Here is a 5,684-nt window from a genome sequence, read left to right as displayed (position 1 = left end):
GAAGGCAGGTACAGGATACTGAGTTGGATGATCAGCCATGATCATATTGAATGGCGGTGCAGGCTCGAAGGGCCGAATGGCCTCTACACCTGCACCTAATTTCTATGTTTCTATGTTTCTATGTATTCCAACCACGTTCTCCACAGATGCTGCCTGACCCGCTGAGCACTTTCGTAAGTTCATATGTGATAGCAGCAGATTTAGGCCATTCGACCCACCAAGTCTCCTCTTCTTCATGGCTGGTCAATAGACAATAGACAATAGGTGCAGGAGTAGAGGCCATTCGGCCCTTCGAGCCAGCACCGCCATTCAATGTGATCATGGCTGATCATCCCCAATCAGTTCCCCGTTCCTGCCTTCTCCCCTGACTCCGCTATCTTTAAGAGCCCTCTCTTGAAAGTATCCAGAGAACCGGCCTCCACCGCCCTTTGAGGCAGAGAATTCCACAGACTCACAACTCTCTGGGCTATCTTTCCCTCGCAACCCCATAACATAACATTTTGGTCTCCTAATCTGGGGAAGGACACTCTTGCCACAGAGGGAGTACAGAGAAGGTTCACCAGACTGACTCCTGGGATGGCAGGACTTTCATATGAAGAAAGACTGGATAGACTCGGCTTGTACTCGCTAGAATTTAGAAGATTGAGGGGGGATCTTATAGAAAATTACAAAATTCTTAAGGGGTTGGACAGGCTAGATGCAGGAAGATTGTTCCCGATGTTGGGGAAGTCCAGAACTAGGGGTCACACAGTTTAAGGATAAGGGGGAAGTCTTTTAGGACCGAGATGAGAAAATCATTTTTTATACAGAGAGTGGTGAATCTGTGGAATTCTCTGCCACAGAAAGTAGTTGAGGCCACAGTTCATTGGCTATATTTAAGACGGAGTTAGATGTGGCCCTTGTGGCTAAAGGGATCAGGGGGTATGGAGAGAAGGCAGGGATGGGATACTGAGTTGGATGATCAGCCATGATCATATTGAATGGCGGTGCAGGCTCGAAGGGCCGAATGGCCTCTACTCCTGCACCTATTTTCTATGTTTCTAACATCTGACACCGAGTCTACTCCGCCATTCAATCATGGCTGATCACTGCCTCCTAACCCCATTCCCCTGCCTTCTCCCCATAACCCCTGACACCCGCACTAATCAAGAATCTATCCATCTCTGCCATAAAAATATCCACTGACTTGTGGCCTCCACAGCCGCCTGTGGCAAATAATCCCACAGATTCACCAATCTCTGGCTAAAGAAATTCCCCCTCATCTCCGTCCTAAAGGAACGTCCTTTAATTCTGAGGCTGTGCCTCTGGTCTGGACTCTACCCACTAGTGGAAACATCCTCTCCACATCCACTGGGGTAAGTTTCAATGAGGTCCTTCTAAAACTCCAGCGAGTTACGGGCCCAGTGCCGTCAAACGCTCACCGTACGCTAACCCTGGGATCGTTCTCGTAAACCTCCTCTGGACCCTCTCCAGAGCCGGCACACATCCTTCCCCGGATACGGGGCGCAGACACCTTGTGTCTTGTTTTATAAGCCAGCATCTGCAGTTCCTCCTGTGCCACGTATTTTGGATGTTTGTCGTCCCGGCAACTCCCTCCCCACCCGACAAAGGCATTCCAGTGACTGCCTCAAGTTTAGTTTGGAGACACAGCGCGGAAACAGGCCCTTCGGCCCACCGAGTCCCTGCCGACCAGCGATCACCCTGCACACTAACACTATCCTACACACACACACACATACACATACTGGGGGACAATTTACAATTTTACCGAAGCCAATTCTTATAGAAACTTACAAAATTCTTAAGGGGTTGGACAGGCTAGATGCAGGAAGATTGTTCCCGATGTTGGGGAAGTCCAGGACAAGGGGTCACAGCTTAAGGATAAGGGGGAAATCCTTTAAAACCGAGATGAGAAGAACTTTTTTCACGCAGAGAGTGGTGAATCTCTGGAACTCTCTGCCACAGAGGGTAGTTGAGGCCAGTTCATTGGCTATCTTTAAGAGGGAGTTAGATGTGGCCCTTGGGGCTAAGGGGTTTAGGGGGGTTATGGAGAGAAGGCAGGTACGGGATACTGAGTTGGATGATCAGCCATGATCATATTGAATGGCGGTGCAGGCTCGAAGGGCCGAATGGCCTACTACTCTGCACCTAATTTCTATGTTTCTATGTATTCCAACCACGTTCTCCACAGATGCTGCCTGACCCGCTGATCACTTTTGTAAGTTCATATGCGATAGGAGCAGATTTAGGCCATTCGGCCCACCAAGTCTACTCTTCTTCATGGCTGGTCAATAGACAATAGACAATAGGTGCAGGAGTAGAGGCCATTCGGCCCTTCGAGCCAGCACCGCCATTCAATGTGATCATGGCTGATCATCCCCAATCAGTTCCCCGTTCCTGCCTTCTCCCCTGACTCCGCTATCTTTAAGAGCCCTCTCTTGAAAGCATCCAGAGAACCGGCCTCCACCGCCCTTTGAGGCAGAGAATTCCACAGACTCACAACTCTCTGGGCTATCTTTCCCTCGCAACCCCATAACATAACATTTTGGTCTCCTAATCTGGGGAAGGACATTCTTGCCACAGAGGGAGTACAGAGAAGGTTCACCAGACTGACTCCTGGGATGGCAGGACTTTCATATGAAGAAAGACTGGATAGACTCGCTAGAATTTAGAAGATTGAGCGGGGACCTTATAGAAACTTACAAAATTCTTAAGGGGTTGGACAGGCTGGATGCAGGAAGATTGTTCCTGATGTTGGGGAAGTCCAGAACAAGGGGCCACACACACAGTTTAAGGATAAGGGGGAAGTCTTTTAGGACCGAGATGAGAAAATCATACTGAGTTGGATGATCAGCCATGATCATATTGAATGGCGGTGCAGGCTCGAAGGGCCGAATGGCCTCTACTCCTGCACCTATTTTCTATGTTTCTAACATCTGACACCGAGTCTACTCCGCCATTCAATCATGGCTGATCACTGCCTCCTAACCCCATTCCCCTGCCTTCTCCCCATAACCCCTGACACCCGCACTAATCAAGAATCTATCTATCTCTGCCATAAAAATATCCACTGACTTGTGGCCTCCACAGCCGCCTGTGGCAAAGAATCCCACAGATTCACCACCCTCTGACTAAAGAAATTCCTCCTCATCTTCCTCCTAAAGGAACGTCCTTTAATTCTGAGGCTGTGCCCTCTGGTCCTGGACTCTCCCACTAGTGGAAACATCCTCTCCACATCCACTGGGTAAGTTTCAATGAGGTCCTTCTAAACTCCAGCGAGTTACGGGCCCAGTGCCGTCAAACGCTCACCGTACGCTAACCCTGGGATCGTTCTCGTAAACCTCCTCTGGACCCTCTCCAGAGCCGGCACACATCCTTCCCCCGGATACGGGGCGCAAAGACGCCTTGTGTCTTGTTTTATAAGCCAGCATCTGCAGTTCCTCCTGTGCCACGTATTTTGGATGTTTGTCGTCCCGGCAACTCCCTCCCCACCCGACAAAGGCATTCCAGTGACTGCCTCAAGTTTAGTTTGGAGACACAGCGCGGAAACAGGCCCTTCGGCCCACCGAGTCCCTGCCGACCAGCGATCACCCCGCACACTAACACTATCCTACACACACACACACATACACATACTGGGGGACAATTTACAATTTTACCGAAGCCAATTCTTATAGAAACTTACAAAATTCTTAAGGGGTTGGACAGGCTAGATGCAGGAAGATTGTTCCCGATGTTGGGGAAGTCCAGGACAAGGGGTCACAGCTTAAGGATAAAGGGGAAATCCTTTAAAACCAAGATGAGAAGAACTTTTTTCACACAGAGAGTGGTGAATCTCTGGAACTCTCTGCCACAGAGGGTAGTCGAGGCCACAGTTCATTGGCTATATTTAAGAGGGAGTTAGATGTGGTCCTTGTGGCTAAGGGGATCAGGGGGTATGGAGAGAAGGCAGGTACGGGATACTGAGTTGGATGATCAGCCATGATCATATTGAATGGCGGTGCAGGCTCGAAGGGCCGAATGGCCTCTACTCCTGCACCTAATTTCTATGTCTATGTTTCTAATTAACCTGCAAACCTGCACGTCTTTGTGGAGTGTGGGAGGAAACCGGAGCACCCGGAGAAAACCCACGCGGGTCATGGGGAGAACGTGCAAACTCCGTACAGACAGCACCCGCAGTCAGGATCGAACCCGGGTCTCTGGCGCTGTGAGGCAGCAGCTCTACCTGCTGCTCAAATGTACTGTCCAAATGTCTTTTAAATCCTGTTATAGTTTAGTTTTGTTAAATAACATCACATGGACTGAGGTGCGGTGAAAGGCTTTTGTTGCGTGCTAGAATTTAGGAGATTCTCTGTAGAATTTAGGAGATTGAGAGGGGATCTTATAGAGACTTACAAAATTCTTAAGGGGTTGGACAGGCTAGATGCAGGAAGATTGTTCCCAATGTTAGGGAAGTCCAGGACAAGGGGTCACAGCTTAAGGATAAAGGGGAAATCCTTTAAAACCGAGATGAGAAGAACTTTTTTCACACAGAGAGTGGTGAATCACTGGAACTCTCTGCCACAGAGGGTAGTTGAGGCCAGTTCATTGGCTATATTTAAGAGGGAGTTATGGCTAAGGGGATCAGGGGGTATGGAGAGAAGGCAGGTATGGGATACTGAGTTCGATGATCAGCCATGATCATATTGAATGGCGGTGCAGGCTCGAAGGGCCGAATGGCCTCTACTCCTGCACCTAATTTCTATATTTCTATGTAACCAGTCAGCGGAAAGACAGTACATGATTACAAACAGGTTTACCGATACAGGATCAAGGGAATAATGTTTAGCGCAAGGTAAAGTCTGATTAAAGATCCTTCAAAGGTCTCCAATGAGGTGGAGATGAGAGATCAGGACTGCTCTCTAGTTGGTGAGAGGATGGTTCAGTTGCCTGATAACAGCCAGGAAGATTCTGTCCCTGAATCTGGAAGTGTGCATTCTCAACTACCTCCTCTGGCAGCTCATTCCTACCCCCACCACCCTCTGTGTGACAAACAGCTTCTACTCCTGGCATCCCTCTCTCTCTCTACCCCCCCCCCCCCCAAGCTCTTTACCCCTCCCCCCCTCCTCTCTCTACCCCCCCTCTCTCTCTCTCTACCGCCCCCTCTCTCTTTCCCTTTTTCTCTCTTTCTTTCTTTCACTTTGTCTCTCCCCCTCGTCCTCTCTTCCTCACTCCCTCTCACACTCTCTCTCCTTTCTCTCTCTCTCTCTCTTCCCCCCTCTATCTCTCTCTCTCTCTCTCTTTCTTTCCCACTCCCTCCCTCCCCTCTCGCTCTCTTCCTCCCCCTCTTTCTCCCCCTTTCTCACTCCCTCCCTCTCTCTCTCTCCCCCTCTCTTTCTCTTTCTCACTCCCTCACTCTCTCTCTCCCCCCTCTCTTTCTCTCACTCTTTGTCTCCCCCTCTTCCTCTCTTTCTTTCTCACATTCCCTCCCTCTCTCACTATTTTTTCTCTCCCTTTCTCTTTCTCCCCCCTTCTCTCTCCCCCCCTCTTTCTCTCTCTCTTTGTTTCTCCCCCTCTTCCTCTCTTTCTTTCTCACGTTCCACCTCTCTCTCACTATTTTTTTTCCTCTCCTTTCTCTTTCCCCCCTGCTTCTATCTCTCCCCCTCTCTCCCTCCCTCTCTCTCACTGTTTTTCTCTCCTTTCTC

General features: G+C 49.6%; 1 pseudogene; it reads right to left on the bottom strand.

The window, feature by feature from the left end:
• Positions 1-1,984, bottom strand: part of LOC129715646 (phospholipase A and acyltransferase 3-like) — a 5,750-nt pseudogene extending 3,766 nt beyond the window's left edge.
• Between the last annotated feature and the right edge of the window lie 3,700 nt (positions 1,985-5,684).

Source organism: Leucoraja erinacea, unplaced genomic scaffold (assembly GCF_028641065.1).
Source record: "Leucoraja erinacea ecotype New England unplaced genomic scaffold, Leri_hhj_1 Leri_1290S, whole genome shotgun sequence".
Classification (NCBI taxonomy): Eukaryota; Metazoa; Chordata; class Chondrichthyes; order Rajiformes; family Rajidae; genus Leucoraja; species Leucoraja erinaceus.
This window is presented reverse-complemented; position numbering and strand designations above follow the sequence as displayed.